Here is a 17,689-nt window from a genome sequence, read left to right on the forward strand (position 1 = left end):
GCTGGCCTCGAACTTAGAAATCCACCTACCTCAGCCTCCCAAGTGCTGGGATTAAAGGCATGCACCACCACTGCCTGGCATATTTGTAATTTAATATTTATTTTTATTTTAAAAAATTTCATCTAATATATTCTGATGTTATTCTTCCCCTCCCCAATGTCTTCAAGATCCTCTCCATGTCTCTCTACCAACTCATCTTCAAGCTTATGGTCTCTCTCTCTCTCTCTCTCTCTCTCTCTCTCTCTCTCTCTCTCTCTCTCTCTCTCTCTCTTTCTCTGTCTCTCATTCAGTAGCATTTTAAGGATCTGCATTATGACAGAAATGCAAGGTTGCAAGGTTTTATTTCATTTATCCATAATGGCAACTTGGAAGAAAATGGGATAGGCCAAGATAGAAGTAAGCCAATGGACCTGGCACTTTGGAGAGGATTTGGATGACACTTCAGGCAGCTTAAGCAAGGTCCAGAGCTAGGGGATGTGTTCAGAGGAAGTGGGAAGCTCCCCAGGCAGTTGGTTGGTATAGGAATTCCAGACAAGCCTTACTGGTAGGAAGCTGAGGGAGTTAGTAAAGAGAACTCCTGGAGTCATGGGAGTCAAGCTAGGGAAGGAAGGAAGAGAAGCCAGTATGGGAAGAATGGGAGGACTGAAGGATTAGAATGTGCACTAGGGTCAGGGAGTAGCTGGAAGGGTCTTAGGAAGCAGAAGGGGTAGAAAGATGCAGGTGAAATTGTCCCAGGTGAGATGAGAGTCTGAGGTGGCATCCAGAAGGCAAGATACAAGGATGAGTAAAAGAATATCAGCAACAGGGAGGGCAAGTACCAGGAAATTATGTGTGTTGAATGAGTTGACTCTTGGACCTAGAGCTAAGGAGCTGAGGAAGACATTTAGTCAGAGGTACTGGGTCTGAAAGGAGTCACACAAAGCGTCAGACCTTCCACTACCCTGCCCCTGAAGTGTTTTTCCTTGCAGGAATAGATTCTTTTCTTCCACAGTAGTGATGCTGGAGTCAGGGGTCACCAGCATCCTTAAGGGAGGTTTACATTTGTGGAGAGAATTCTTTCTGGATGAGGTTAAGTAAAGGGAGTTTATTTATCATGACATGGGGATGCCTTTGGCCAAGTTGGAAAGGTGGGAAAGAAGAAGGGTGGAATGCTTAAATGAGTCTCAAGTTGTCCACGTGAGAAATATTTGTCTGGCTTACCACACTATTAAATGTTCAAAATTCCAGTCCTGCAATTGCTTGACAGGTAGCATCTGAGGATGGGATATGGACAGCAGTAACCAAACTATCTGGCAAGTCTTTTCCTAGAGACCGGAAAACACTTGAAAAGGAAAATGGTTGAACAATTTAGATGGGGATAGTGGTCGCTCCATTCCAAGAGATTTGGAAAAGAAACCCTTCTAAGGGGGAGATACTAAGGCATGACCAGAGATTGAGTCCTGGAGTAGAGAGACCAGGACAGAGTATTCTGACACAGTTCTTTAATTGCACTGGCAAAGTGACATGGAACATATAAAACTGGAAGGTGCTAATGTAAAGACTGAACAGGAGGAGGTGGGTGGTAGGAAGCGTCATAAAATGAACTAAAGGGGAAAATACAGCATTCAAATAGAAGCTAGAAACATCTCAAGAGTTCTCCAGTGACATTTTTCAGGGCCATGCAGTAAAAGAGAAGGAAGCTACTCAGGCATGGACTGGGGTGGAAGGGGGTAAGGGGGATCTTTGAGAGTGGTGTGTAAGAGCAATGGGTTAGAATTTTACCCAACTCAGGATGAGACTGTAACATGCAGCTTGGGCATACAACAAGCCATACACATCACTTGCCTGACTTAACAGGGGGAAAAGGGAAGGACCACTGAGGACGGCATGATTTCACCTTGAGAAACTGAAAAAGGAGATCTATGTACATCATGAGGGCTATATTAATACAAACGTATTTATTGGCTGCTGAGTGAGTTAGGAACCTTCAGGGACAAACTCCTGTATTAATGAATTTCCAAAGTGTCCTTTCCTTTCTGAAGCTAAAACCTTTGTGGAAAGCAAGCTTCTCAGATGCATTCCTTATTGCTATGTTTAGAATACAAGCTGAACATGCCCCAAAATGTGTCTACTGTTTTCGCCTCTTAAGCTGGACATGCTCAGATATGTACTTCTTGATGGACTATTCCAGGAACATGTCCCCTGTAAAGAGTTTTCCTATATATAACTCATTTGCTACTCTTTTTTTTTTTTTGCTATAACATATTTTTTAATTTTAATTTTATTTATTTACATTTCAAATGTTATCCCCTTTCCCGGTTTACCCTCTGCAACCCCCCTATCCCATTCCCCCTTACCCTGCTTCTATAAGGGTGCTCCCCCACCCACCCACCCACCCCCGCCTCACTGCCCGTGCATTTCTCTACACTGGGGCATCAAGTCTTCATAGGACCAAGGGCCTCCCCTCCCACTGATGACAGATAAGGCCCCTTCAGCTCCTTCAGTCCTTCCTCTAACTCCTCCATTGGGGTCCCTGTGCTCAGTCTGATGGTTGGCTGCAAGCATCTGCATCTGTATTGGTCAGGCACTGGCAGAGCCTCTCAGGAGACAGCTAGATCAGGTTCCTGTCAGCAAGCACTTCTTGGCATCAGCAATAGTGTCTGGGTTTGGTATCTGCATGTGGGATGGATTCCCAGATGGGGTAGTCTCTGGATGGCCTTTCCTTCAGTCTCTACTCTACTCTTTGTCCCTGTGTTTCCTTTAGACAGGAGCAATTCTGGGTTAAAACTTTGGAGATGGGTAGGTAGTCCCATCCCTCAACTGGGGGTCCATGCCTAACCTCTGGATATGGTCTTGATAGGTCCTCCCTCCACTTTGTGGGGTATTCAGTTAATGTCATTCCCATGGGGTCCTGGCATCTGGGACTTTCTGGTTGCTATCCTCAGTTCCCCATCCCCCATTGCTACAGACCTCTGTTCAATTTCCTGATCCTCTGCACATCTCCTCCATCTCCCTCCATACCTTGTTAGTTGTACCTCTAACCTCAGCCCTAGGAAGGATAATAAAGGAGGAATATCCTGGGTATTAGGGAAGCCTGGAGTTGAGGGCAGAGCCTGGATTATATAGCAAGAGTGTGTGCATTTGTGTGTGTGTGTGTGTGTGTGTGTGTGTGTGAGAGAGAGAGAGAGAGAGAGAGAGAGAGAGAGAGGTGGTTTCAGCTCTTTTCTTGTGCCATTGCTGAAAATACTAATGATATTCATGACCTGCCCTCACTGCCTTATCATAGTTATTTTTGTTTGCCTTTTAAAAGTAAAGGTTATTGTGTATGTTGCATATATATAACACAATGTTACAGGATTCATACAAAGGCTGAGAAAGCAACCACAGAGATTCAAATCAACATACTCATCATCTCACAAACTATAAGTATGCATGCATATATATATACATATATATATACATACATGTATATATGTGTGTGTGTGTATTATGTAGAGGCACTCGCTACTAAAATTGACTCATTTAGCATGAATGCCACACACAGTAACTGAGCACAGTAGGTTCATAGCTTGGTAAGCATAAAACAGAAATGCGTGACAAGAAACACAAGTGAGGAGAGTCTTATTCTCTGTGGTAGGTAAGGGGACACAGGACTTGTTTTGTTCCCAAGCAGCATCTTCTTCCCATGAAAGTCGCATATGAAATACTCCACAAAGGGGAGGGAGAACCTGTCAAGACCATATCCAGAGGCTAATATTCTGACCAATGTAAGATGAAATCGCACAGTTGTTTTGATTTCCGTTTCTCTTATGACTAAGGATGTTGAGCATTTCTTTAAGTGCTTCTCACACATTTGACATTTTTCTGTTGAGAATTCTCTGTTTAGTTCTGCACACCATTTTAATTGGGTTATTTGGTTTGTTGGTGCCTAATTTTTTGAGTTCTTTATGCATTTTGGATATCAGCCCTCTGTCGGGTATAGGGATGATGAAGATCTTTTCCCAATTTGTAGGCTGTCCTTTAATCCCATGGACAGTGTCCTTTGCCTTACAGAAGCTTTTCAGTTTCATGGGGTCCCATTTATTAATTGTTGACCTTAGTGCTTGAGCATTTGGTATTATGTTCAGGATGTTGTTTCTTCTACCAATACCTTCAAGGCTATTCCTCACTTTTTCTTCTGTTAGATTTAGTATATCTGGTTTTATGTTGAACTCTTTAATTCACTTGGACTTGAGTTCTGTGCAGGCTGATAAATAGGAATCTATTTGTATTCTTCTACACACAGACATCCAATTAGACCAGCAAGATTTGTTGAAGATGCTTTCGTATTTTCCATTGTATAGTTTTGGCTTCTTCATAAGCAGTCAATGTCTATAGGTGTATAGATTTACTTCTGGGTCTTCTATTTGATTCAATATTGATCAGCCTGTCCGTTTTTATGCTAGTACCATGTAGGGTTTCTTTTTTTAATTACTATTGCTCTATAGTACAGCTTGAAATCAGGGATGGTGATACCTCATGAAGATCGTTTATTGTACAGGATTGTTTTAGCTATCCTAGATTTTTGTGTGTTTTTTTTTTCATATGAAGTTGAGTATTATTCTTTTAAAATCTGTAAAGAATTGTGTTGGATTTTTTTTATGGGGATTGCATTGAATCAATAGATTGCTTTTGGTAAGATGGCTATTTTTACTATGTTAATCCTACCAATCCATGAGCATGGAGATCTTTCCATCTTCTGAAATCTTCAATTTCTTTCTTCAAAGATCTGAAGTTCTTATCAGACAGATATTTTATATTATTTGTAGGTATGTGAAGGCTGTTATTTTTTTTCTCAGCTTGTTTATTATTTGTATATAGGAGCACTACTTTTTTTTTCTTTGAGTTAATTTCGTTTCAAGCCACTTTGCTGAAGATGCTTGCCAGCTATAGGAGTTCTCTGGCAGAGTTTTGGGGTCACATATACTCTCATATCATCTGCAAATATAAAATAATTTGACTTCTTCCTTTTCAATGGGTATTCCTTTGATATCCTTTAGTTGTCTTATTGCTGTACATGAAACTGTATTGAATAGACATAGAGTGGACAGCCTTATCTTGTCCCTGACATTTTTGTGGAATTCATTTAAGTTTCTTCCCATTTAATTTGATGTTGGCTATCAGCCTGCTGTATATCTACTTTATTGTGTTTAGTTATGTGTCTCATATCCCTGACTTCTCGAAGAACTTATCTTGAATGGGTATTAGATTTTGTCAAAGGCTTTTTCAGCATCTAATGAAATGATCAAATGGTTTTTTCTTCTAGTTTGTTTATATGGTAGATAACATTAATGGATTTTCTTATGTTGAACTATCCCTGCATCCCTGGGATGAAATCTACTTGATTATGGTGGATGATGCTTTTTATGTGTTCTTGGATTCAGTTTGTGAGTATTTTATTGAACACTTTGCATCAATGCTCTTAAGGGAAATTGGTCTGAAATTCTCTTTCTTCGTTTAGTCTTTGTGTGGTTTAGTTATCAGAATGACGGTGGCCTTGTAAAATGAATTTCGTAGAATTTTATTTTGTAGAATAACTTGAGAAGTATTGGTATTAGTTCCTCTTTGAAAATGTAATAGAGTTCTCCACTAAACCATCTGGGGCTGGGCTTTTATGGTTGGGAGACTTTTAATGACTATCTCTGTTTCCTTAGATGTTATAGGCCTATTTAGATTGTTTACCTGATCTTGATTTATTTAGTTTAAATTTTCTTTTTTTATTTACTTTTTTTAAAATTAGGTATTTATTTCAGTTACATTTCCAATGCTATCCCAAAAGTCCCCTACCCACTCCCACTTCTTGGCCCTGGTGTTCCCCTGTACTGAGGCAGATAAAGTTTGCACGACCAATGGGCCTCTCTTTCCAGTGATGGCCGACTAGGCCATCTTTTGATACATATGCAGCTAGAAACATGAGCTCCAGGGGGTACTGGGTAGTTCATATTGTTGTTCCACCTATAGGGTTGCAGATCCCTTTAGTTCCTTGAGTACTTTTTCTATCTCCTCCATTGGGAGCCCTGTGATACATCCAATAGATGACTGTGGACATCCACTTCTGTGTTTACTAGGACCCAGAATAGTCTCACAAGAGACAGCTATATCTGGGTCCTTTCAGCAAAATGTTGCTAGTGTATGCAATGGTGTCAGCATTTGGAGGCTGATTATGGGATGGGTTCCCGGATATGGCAGTCTCTAGATGGTCCATCCTTTCGTCTCAGCTCCAAACTGTGTCTCTGTAACTCCTTCCATGGGTGTTTTGTTCCCAATTCTAAGAAGGGGCAAAATGTCCACACTTTGGTCTTTGTTCTTCTTGAGTTTCTTGTGTTTAGCAAATTGTATCTTATATCTTGGGTATTCTAAGTTTCTGGGCTAATATCCACTTATCAGTGAGTACATATCATTTGAGTTGTTTTGTGATTGGGTTACCTCACTCAGGATGATACCCTCCAGGTCCATCCATTTGCCTAGGAATTTCATAAATTCATTCTTTTTAATAGCTGAGTAGTACTCCATTGTGTAAATGTACCACATTTTCTGTATCCATTCCTCTGTTGAGGGACATCTGGGTTCTTTCCAGCTTCTGGCTATTATAAATAAGGCTGCTATGAACATAGTGGAGCATGTGTCCTTCTTACTGGTTGGAACATCTTCTGGATATATGCCCAGGAGAGGTATTGCGGGATCCTCCAGTACTACTATGTTCAATTTTCTAAGGAACCGCCAGACTGATTTCCAGAGTGGTTGTACAAGCTTGCAATCCCACCAACAATGGAAGAGTGTCCCTCTTTCTCCACATCCTCGCCAGCATCTGCTGTCACCTGAATTTTTGATCTTAGCCATTCTGACTGGTGTGAGGTGGAATCTCAGGGGTTTGTGGAGTTCATGCTTGTGAAGTAAGAACTAATTATTCTTTGGATTTCTTTGGTGTCTGTTTTATGTCCCCCATTTTCATTTCTGATTTTTAAAATTAGAATATTCTCTCCCTGTGCCTTTTAGTCTGGCTAAGGATATATGTCTTATCTTGTTGATTTTCTCAAAGAACCAGTTCTTGGTTTTGTTGATTCTTTGTATCATTCTCTTTGTTTCTAATTGGTTGATTTCAGCCCTGAATTAGATTATTTCCTGCCTTGTACTGCTCTTGAGTGTGCTTGCTTCTATTTGGTCTAGAACTTTCAGGTGTGTTGTTAAGTTGCTAATATGAGATCTCTCAAATTTCTTTATGAAGGCACAACTTAGTGCTATGAGCTTTCCTCTTAGCACTGCTTTCATTGTATCCCATAAGTTTGGGTATGTTGTGCCTTCATTTTCATTGAACTCTAGAAAGTCTTAAATTGAAGTAATATTTTGCTCTCAATCAGTGCAGCACCAGCTCACCGAATCCCAGCCCAGTGCAGTGATTCACTTCAGCTCATGGACAAGAGCTATGAGTTGTGTCATGTTGGTGTGAACCCTGATCTTCAAAGCTTGCTTAGAGCTAGCTTAGTAGTCATACTTTAAATTGTGCTTATTTAATTATTATGGTTTAAAGGAAACAAAATTTGTATTTTGGGGAGTGGTTTGGCCAGCTGTATCCTGTTGGAATTAAAAAAAAAAAGAAAGCTAGATATGGCCAATACTTATGTCTTTTTTCCATTGACTAACTTATTTCTTCACTTTACATCCTAATCTAAGCTCCCCATCCTCCTTTCCTCCCAGTCCTACCTTCATGAATCCCCCCATTATCTCCTCCCCTTCTCCCAGGAGGTCCTCCTTGAGTCCCACCACACCCTGGGACATCTAGTCCCAGCATGACTAAGCATCCCACTGAGGCCCAACCAGGCTTTCCAGGTAGGGAAAGGGGATACAATGGCAGACAACAGAGTCAGAGATAGTCTCTGTTCCAATTGTTAGGGAACCTACATGAAGACCAAGATGTACATCTGCTACAAATGTGGGAGGGGATGGCTAGGTCCAGCCCCTGCATGCTCTTTGGTTGGTGGATCAGTTTCTGTGAATCCCCATAGTCCAAGGTTGGTTGATGCTTTGTAAGTCTTCTTATGGTGTCCTGGACCCTTCTGGGTTGTTCAATTCTATCCCCAATATTTATGTCTTAACTATGGCTAATTTTTTCTTCTCTATCAACCCTAAAACACAACCAGAAGCTTTGCCTTCACAAACTATTCTTATTCACCTCTCAGTTGACATTTTGGTATATCCTTTCTTCCCCATCAGTTCCTTTTTATAATAAGAGCAGGGCTATATGCTCAAGCTTGGCCCAGGTCAACCAAATCTGAGAGGCAGTAGCTTCACTGGTATGCCTAACTATTTTGCTTTTCTTTTCCAAGTGGTAGGTTTAACTCAAAACTTGTGCAGAAAATTGAACTTAGGGCCTCCTACGTGTTAGGCAGGCACTCTATCACTGAGCTATATTCTCAATCCTTTGTTTCATTTCTTTTTTTTTTTTTCAGATTTTTCTTAATTAGGTATTTTCCTCAATTACATTTCCAATGCTATCCAAAAAGTCCCCAATACACTCCCCCAACCAGTCCCCCCCACCCCCACCCCTTGGCCCTGGCATTCCCCTGTACTGGGGCATATAAAGTTGGCAAGTCCAGTGGGCCTCTCTTTCCAGTGATGGCCGACTAGGCCATCTTTTGATACAAATGCAGCTAGAGTCAAGAGCTCTGGGGTACTGGTTTGTTCATAATAATGATCCACCTATGGGGTTGCAGTTCCCTTTAGCTCCTTGGGTACTTTCTCTAGCTCCTCCATTGGGGGCCCTGTGATCCATCCAATAGCTGACTGTGAGCATCCACTTCTGTGTTTGCTAGGCCCCGGCATTGTCTCACAAGAGACAGCTATATCTGGGTCCTTTCAGCAAAATCTTGCTAGTGTATGCAATGGTGTCAGCGTATGGAAGCTGATTATGGGATGGATCCCTGGATATGGCAGTCTTTAGATGGTCCATCCTTTCTTCACAGCTCCAAACTTTATCTCTGTAACTCTTTCCATGGGTGTTTTGTTCCCAATTCCAAGAAGGGGCACAGTGTCCACACTTTGGTCTTCGTTCTTCTTGAGTTTCATGCGTTTAACAAATTGTATCTTATATCTTGGGTATCCTAAGTTTTTGGGCTAATATCCACTTATCAGTGAGTACATATTGTGTGAGTTCCTTTGTGAATATGTTACCTCACTCAGAATGATGCCCTCCAGATCCATCCATTTGCCTAGGAATTTCATAAATTCATTCCTTTTAATAACTGAGTAGTACTCCATTGTGTAAATGTACCACATTTTCTGTATCCATTCCTCTGTTGAGGGCTTTGTTTCATTTCTTAATAAGAACTTTGAGACAGATTCTTAAGAAGTTGTTCAGGTGAGCAGTAGACTCATTCCAGAGCTCAAGCATCCACTGAACTTGTGATCCTCAGCCTCATCCCTTTGAGGAGAGGGATTATAGGGTCAAGACCTTTAGCATTGTAACTTATCATATGCAAAATGAATCTTTCTACTAGTTTGTTCACTTAATAAGCTTTTAATTTGGTCTCTGTGTACTGGAGACATAAACATCATATAAAAAACTAGAGCAACCTACAAAGATAAACTATGGAGATCATTTATTTCATGTATATTTAATGTCAGCTATGAATGAGATAATACACTAAAACTTGGCAATATGGTATGACTAAGAGGAAATTATTGTCCTGACAGATACAGTTTACTGGGATGTTTGATTTTAAAAGACAAGATCCCCTGGAATCAGCTCCTAGATCAGGGATGGAAGTGGGCAACACAATGAAGAAAATTAAGATTGGAATTGGAAGTTTTAAGGGAACTTATTGGTGGGATACTAACTTCATTGAAGACTTCCTGGATGGGGTGGCTGGGCTTTGTGTCTGACACAAGATCTTGCTCTGAAACCAAGTTTGACTTATAACTTGCAGGAATTCTCCCTCAGCTTCCCAATGATGGCATTCCTGATGTGTGGCATCATGCCTGATTTATTATTATTTTATCATGAAACAGCCTCACTATATAGCCAAGGCTAACCTTTAACTCCAGATCTTCATCCTTTCACATTCTTGGTACTTCTGAGATTTCAAACATGACTACCATGCCCGGGTTAAGGGATGGTAGTTTTTACAAACCTTTTAAGGATGTTTAATCATTTAATAAAGGCCTGAATCATGAAGGAACATCTTGAAGGACAAGGGAGAGTCGGTTACAAACTTTCCTGTGGTGTACTGCAATAAATTTGGGGTTTCAGAGCAATGATTGCTTTTGAGGAATTGTTGTTAGTCTTTCGTTTGATTAGCATTTGGCCATCCCTAATTGTTGTCATTTATTACATTAACTCTGAGATATTTTCAGCTCACTCAACCCCATCTGGCTTGGGAATTTTTTTCCCCTCTAGGTACCATACTCTTAACCACAACAGACCTTTGCTAAAAGGGCACCTCTACTTTATATGTCTTCAAATGTAATTTTATCATCAAGTGAAGCAATTTACATATCATTAGTTAGGTCATGTTTTTAGATTTTATTTTCTGAAAAGGTTAATTCTAATCAGCCACTTTTGCTTAATTGGAGTGACCAATTTGAAATACTTCATTTAGAGCCTCAGCCTTGCTGGCACTACAAGACATTTTTCTTCATTGAATGGAAAGCTTGAAATTGTAGATCAAGTATTAGTGAATGAGTTTGTTAAATTGGTGCTGAGAGTGGTGCTCCTGCAGCTGAAAAGGAGCTGGACATGGACACAAAGCTGCTAATTAACTTTTAACCCTGTGGGTATCATACGGATGCTGTCTACTAAGATCTGTGTTGTCTTATTTTCCTTTTCTCCTTTGCCCCACCTGAGCCCATGCCCATAACTTTCTCACCGTGAAGGTAATCAAATCCTGTATTCCCCATCACTGGGATACTTCATGCTGCCACTGGAATCTTCAGATCTTTGTGTCTGAGATCTTCAAAACAGAGGTTGTAAAAATGAAAGTTGTGACATTATGGAATTGAACTCCAGAAGTTATTGTTATTCTGGAGTTCAATTCCTTAGGAAAATATTCCTTAGGAAAATATTCAGATATGTTGAAATAAACTTCAGATTTCTATTATAAAATGCTTCAATAGGAACTATGTCAGAATATAGGAGAATATCTCATTTTTGTGTGTTTATTCAATTCACTTTTTTTAAATAAAAAAATGTATTTACTTATAAACATTCAGAATGTCAACAAAACAGCCATGTTTTTTTTGCAATTACAGAGTGGTATTCAGTTAACAGAACAATAATTATCTTCATATAAGCTGCATCAGAGACAACTGAAGATGAAAATAAAATAAAACCCCAAAATAAAACCAAAAGAATAAAACCCCCAAAACCAAACTACTGTTCCCATATATAACTAATTTACGCTGTGTACCAACAAGAACCTGCTTTAAATTTCCATGCCAATTTACAACCCCAGACTGTACCAGGCAAGGTTAGTGGCTATTGAAAATATCGCCAGGACAGCGCTATCTAAAGACACATTCGATAGTGTGTTAACTATACCAAAAAAAAAAAAAAGACATTGTACAGTTTAAGAACAAATCTTACACAGCCTTACATTTCCATTTATTTTTCTTTAAAAGGAGTGAGTTATGTACAGGGGGGTTAAATGCTTTATAGACAAGAAAAAAACTGCACTAGAACCAACTTATTCCTCATCATCATGTTCTTCTTGAAGTGCTTTTCAGAATTGTGGTTACCCTGGGTCTTCTATAATTTTTGGCTTAATATCCATGTCATAAACAATGTGTTACTTATTAACTGCAGTGTAAATCTGAGTGTGCTGGAGCTGAGTGAAGAATTTTTGCTCCTTTGAAAGGAACTGAGAGAAATCTCAGTAGCAGGAGCCTAAAGAGCCCAGAGATTCATGTCACAGGAGACCGAGCTGCCTAATTATTTGAAGACTAAAATGTGTTCTAACTTAGATTATGCAAAGTAATTTGACTAATCCTAAACCAGCAAGACTGATATATATCCAAATAAATCTTGCCTGGCTTTGAAGTCATTGCCTCGAAAGGCTTAACACTAAGAGGAGGTCAGTATACATTTAAGATTTCTTTTTTTTTTTTTAATTGTGGGGGTGGAGTGAGGAAGTGGTTGCATGTCTGCATATGTATGTGTGTGGTGCATGCATACATGCATGCATGTGTATGCACTCCTGCTGGCATATATGGAGGCTAGAGGTTGACATTAGTGCCTGTCTTTATGACTTTCCACATGGTATTTTGAGACAAGGTCTTAAAAAGTATCTGATGCTTACTATTTCCCTGTCTCTGTCTACTATTGTCTTACTTGTCTCTGTCTCCTAGTGTGGTGGTGGCATACTGTTAGCACCACACCAATCTTTAATGGGTGTTTAAGGATTTGAACTCAGGTCCTCACGCTTGCCTAACAACTCCCTTACTCATGGAGCCTTCTCCTTAGCCCTCATGGGAAACATGAATCTTTAGTTTTTTTCATTGATTCACTGTTTATCAGGACTCCAGCTGTTAATTTCTAAGAATCTTAATTCGTGGAGCAAGAATTTTTCTAGTCATATTTTATTATTTATTTCCAAATATTATTGGATTGTGATATAAGAAAAATGTCCTATGAGATATTTTTCAGTTTGAATGTATTAAAGATTTCTTGTGGGCCAAGTGTAAAGTTAATTTTCACAAAGTTTGCATGGGCATCTGAAAATTAATTATATTGTATTTGTAAAAACTTCCTTATATTTATAAAAATTTATATTAAAGTATAGATATATAAAATATATTTATATAGAGAGAAACACTTATACACATGAAATAATTCTTTAAATCTTTTTAAAGTCTGAAAAGAGCTGGCTCACTCTTATGGATCTAGGTAGAGCATTTCCTTCCCTTCCTAAACTTGTGCGCCTCTCCTCACAGCTGGCTGAGCATCCTCATGATAATAGCAGTTAGTTTCCCCCAAAGTGAGTAATCTAAGAGAGAGCACTAGGAAGCTACTGTATCTTCTATGACTTAATTCTTTAAAGTTTCACGTAGTCACTTTTACTTTTATTTCTGTTTACTAGAAGCAGGTTGTTAAGTCTATCTCACTCAAGGGGGAGAAAATTAGACTTTACTTTTTAAAAAGGAGTGTCAAGAATTTGTGGAGGTTATTTTAAGCAATAATTCAACATGTATATTCACCACTTTTATAGGGTTTTTTTTTTTTGTCTTTTTTGTTTGTTTGTTTTTTTCAGAGCTGAGGATCAAACTCAGGGCCTTGAGCTTGTTAGGCAAGCGCTCGCTCTATCACTGAATTAAATTCCCAACCCCTACTTTTATTTTTTTAAGACCTATTTATTTGTTTTATGTAAGTACACTGTCTTCAGACACCCTAGAAGAAGGCGTCAGATCCCATTACAGATGGTTGTGAGCCACCATGTGGTTGCTGGGAATTGAACTCAGGTCTTCTAGAAGAGCAGTCAGTGCTCTTAACTGCTGAACCATCTCTCTATCCCCACTTCTGTGGTTTTAAACAATTTATTCTTGTACTGGTGATTAGAATATGAAGCAAATATTTCTTCTTTGGATATTGATTACAAGTTCATTAAGTGTATATTATTTATAAAGTGCTTTTTAACATGTTATAATGAAATGTTCTGATGTTGTTAAATATTTTATTTTATTTTTCCTGGTGTTAGGGATCATACCTTCTGCATGCTAGGCAAGTATTCTACTACTAGAGGATCTACTATCATCTCTTTTTGAGACAGTGTCTTGCTATGTTGCTCAGGCTGGCCTTGAACTTTCTCTGTTAGCCTAAAACTTGTGCTCCTTCTGCCTCTGTCTCCCCAGTGCTAGGATTATAGATGTATTATACAACACCCAGTTAATATTTTAATCCATTTAACATTTAATTCCATTTTGTTTCCTGTTACTCTTTCCAGCTTTGTCCTCTCTGTTGTATTTATTTGTTTTCAACCATCTCTAACACACATATATATATGTGTGTGTGTGTGTGTGTGTGTGTGTATGAATCATATTTACATGAACTTTTGTTTTAATATATCTTTCATATTTTAATATAAAAGTTTAACTCATTTACATGTTTGAATTTTTTTCTTTTATTCTTCTTTCCTATTTATTTTGCTTTGGTTTTTTTTTTTTTCTTTCTTTGGGTTGTTTTGGTGATCTTTCTTTTTTCTCCATTTATTTATTTATCTACTTTATATTTCAATCACAACCCCCCTGCTTCCAGTCCCCCTCACACAGCTCTTTGCCCCTCTCTGCTTCTCCTCTGAGAGGGCACCCCACCCCCACCCCAGTCTAAGCTCAGACTACTCTGAGTCTAGCCCTGCCCACTCTGGGTCTAGCCCTGTCACTCTGCGACTACATGCCCCTCCTTCCTAGTCTATCCATGCTCACTCTGAGTCATCAAGTCACTGCAAAACTAGGCAAATAATCTTCCACTGCAGCCAGACAAGGCAGCCTAGTTAGGGGTACAGGATCCACAAACACGTGACAGAGTCAGGGACAGCCCCCTCTTAGTTGTTGGAGGACATGCATGAAGACCACGGGGCATAGTGTATGTATATGAGTGTAGATCCAGTCCATAAGAGCCCCCAAGGGTCCAGGTTAGTTGACTCTCTTGGTCTTCTTATGGTTTTCTTATGAAGTCCCTATCCACTCAGGGGCACTCAATTCTCCCCCCAACTCTTCCACAACACTCTCCAAACTCTGTCTAACATTTGACTATGGGTCTCTGCATCTGTTTCCGTCAGCTGCTGGGTGGAGCCACTCAGAGGACAGTTATGCTAGGCTGCTGTCTGCAAGCATAACAGAGTATTGTTACTAGTATTATGACTAGTGTCCGGGAAGTTGGGACAGGAACTCAAACAGGGCAGGAACCTGGAGGCAGGAGCTGATGCAGAGACTGTGGAGGGGTGCTGCTTACTGGCTTGCTCCTCATACCTTGCTCAACCTGCTTTCTTTTTTCTTTTTTCTTTTTTTTTTTCTTTTGGATATTTTATTTATTTACATTTCAAATGTTATTCCCTTTCCCAGTTTCCCCTCCAGAAATCCCCTATCTCATTCCCCCTCCCCCTGCTTCTTTGAGGGTGCTCTCCCCCACCCACTCCCACCTCCCTGCCCTGGCATTCCCCTACACTGGGGCATCAAGGACCAAGGACCAAGGGCCTCTCCTCGACCTGCTTTCTTATAGAACCTAGGACAACCAGCCTGGGGATGGCACTACCCACAATGGGCTAGGTCCTCTCCCACTGATCACTAAGAAAATACCCTATAGGCTTGCCTATAGACTAATCTCATGGAAGCATTTTCTCTCCTCTCCTATAACTACCTTGTGTCAAGTTGACATAAATCTAGCTAGCACACCATAGTTCCCATTTATTCAGTAAATCATCAATCTCTTATGCTATTTACTTACTTACTTACTTACTTACTTACTTACTTACTTACTTACTTACTTACAAGGCCGGGTCTCATCTTATATAGCTTAGGCCATCTTTGAACTTTCTATGTAGCTGAGGATGACTTTGAATATCTGATTCTCCTGTTTCCATGTCTCAAGTGCTGAGATTTCAGGTGACTACCATCCTGCTCAGCTTTATGTAGTGCTGGGGTTTCATGCATGCTAAGCTAGCAGTCTACATTCCTAGCTCTATTTTTCAGACCAAAAACTTTATTATTTTCTGTATATTTAATTTAAATAATATATAGTATTTGAAATTTTAAACAATTTCCTCTTCTGTTTCTGGAATTCTTTTTTTTTTTTTTTTTTTTTTTTTTTGAGACAGGGTTTCTCTGTGTAGCACTGGCTGTCCTGGAACTCACTCTGTAGACCAGGCTGGCCTCAAACTCAGAAATCTGCCTTCCTCTGCCTCCCAAGTGCTGGGATTAAAGGTGTGTGCCACCACACCCAGCTCTGTTTCTGGAATTCTTGCTTAGTACTTAAATGCGATCTTGACAATGTCATATTGATTCATGTATAGTAATATATTTGAAGAATAACTGTTCACAATTGGATTCTTTCCTTGTAGTCTTTCCTTGGCTTGAAGACGTTTGAATTGTTACTGTTGTAACTTGGCTGGTGGCTTTTGTTGGGTGCTTTCCTTTGTGAAACATATGCAAGCACATTGAACCCAGTGGCTTTGTATTGTCTACTTGTTTGTTCCCTGCATCTCAAACTGTGTTTCATGTGTATGTACCCATGCTTATTGCTTTTGTGCTCCTAAACCACTACATATTTTTCTTCTAGTATGAAGAACTTTTGAACCTTTACATATTTGCAATATTTCCTGCTATTCTTAGATGTTAATGATGTCTTTGTTGATATAGAATTCTTGTCTCATAGTCCCTTTTTCTCTTTAATTTATAGATTTATTCTACCATCTTCTGCCTTTCTCTACTTCAAACGATAAGTGTAATACTAGGGTGATTCTTTCTCTCCCCCACCCCCACCTCTTTTGGCATAGTCTAAGACCTATAATGGATAATGGAATTTCTCCTCTATTACGCTTTTTAATCATGAGCTCTTTCAAACATCAAACTGAAAATTCATTTTAAAAATGTATCTGGTGGTAGAGAGATGGCTCAATGGTTAAGAGCACTGGCTGCTCTTCCAGAGGTTCTGAGTTCAAATCCCAGCAACCACATGGTGGTTCATAGCCATCTGTAATGGGATCAGATACCCTCTTCTGGTGTGTCTGAGTACTCACATAAATAAATAAATAAATAAATAAATAAATAAATAAACAAACAAACAAATAAATAAATCTTTAAATAAATAAATAAATCTTTAAAAATAAATATGTAAAAAAATTTTTTTTGCATTCCTCTAAGTTTAATATCCTCTGAAGTCTGTTAGGCTTCTTTTTTAATTTTTAATATTTTTTTTATTATGAATTTTCCTCAATTACATTTCCAAAGCTATCCCAAAAGTCCCCCATACCCTCCCCCCCACTTCCCTACCCACCCATTCCCATTTTTTTGGCCCTGGCGTTCCCCTGTACTGGGGCATATAAAGTTTGCGTGTCCAATGGGCCTCTCTTTCCAGTGATGGCCAACTAGGCCATCTTTTGATACATATGCAGCTAGAATGAAGAGCTCCAGGGTACTGGTTAGTTCATAATGTTGTTCCACCTATAGGGTTGCAGATCCCTTTAGCTCCTTGGGTACTTTCTCTAGCTCCTCCATTGGGAGCCCTGTGATCCATCCAATAGCTGACTGTGAGCATCCACTTCTGTGTTTGCTAGGCCCCGGCATAGTCTCACAAGAGACAGCTATATCAGGGTCCTTTCAGAAAAATCTTGCTAGTGTATGCAATGGTGTCAGCGTTTGGAAGCTGATTATGGGATGGATCCCTGGATATGGCAGTCTCTAGATTGTCCATCCTTTCGTCACAGCTCCAAACTTTGTCTCTGTAACTCCTTCCATGGGTGTTTTGTTCCCAATTCTAAGAAGGGGCACAATGTCCACAGTTCGGTCTTCATTCTTCTTGAGTTTCATGCGTTTAGCAAATTGTATCTTCTATCTTGGGTATCCTAAGTTTTGGGCTAATATCCACTTATCAGTGAGTACATATTGTGTGAGTTCCTTTGTGATTGTGTTACCTCACTCAGGATGATGCCCTCCAGGTCCATCCATTTGCGTAGGAATTTCATAAATT

The 17,689-nt window shown here is 39.6% G+C and overlaps 1 protein-coding gene across 1 annotated transcript in view; it reads left to right on the plus strand.

Moving 5' to 3' along the window:
- Ppef1 (protein phosphatase with EF-hand domain 1) overlaps positions 1-17,689 on the plus strand; it is a 130,794-nt gene that overhangs the window by 87,296 nt on the left and 25,809 nt on the right. The window lies entirely within an intron of this gene.

This window comes from Mus caroli, unplaced genomic scaffold (assembly GCF_978045245.1).
Source record: "Mus caroli unplaced genomic scaffold, Mus_caroli_1 scaffold_5, whole genome shotgun sequence".
NCBI lineage: Eukaryota > Metazoa > Chordata > Mammalia > Rodentia > Muridae > Mus > Mus caroli.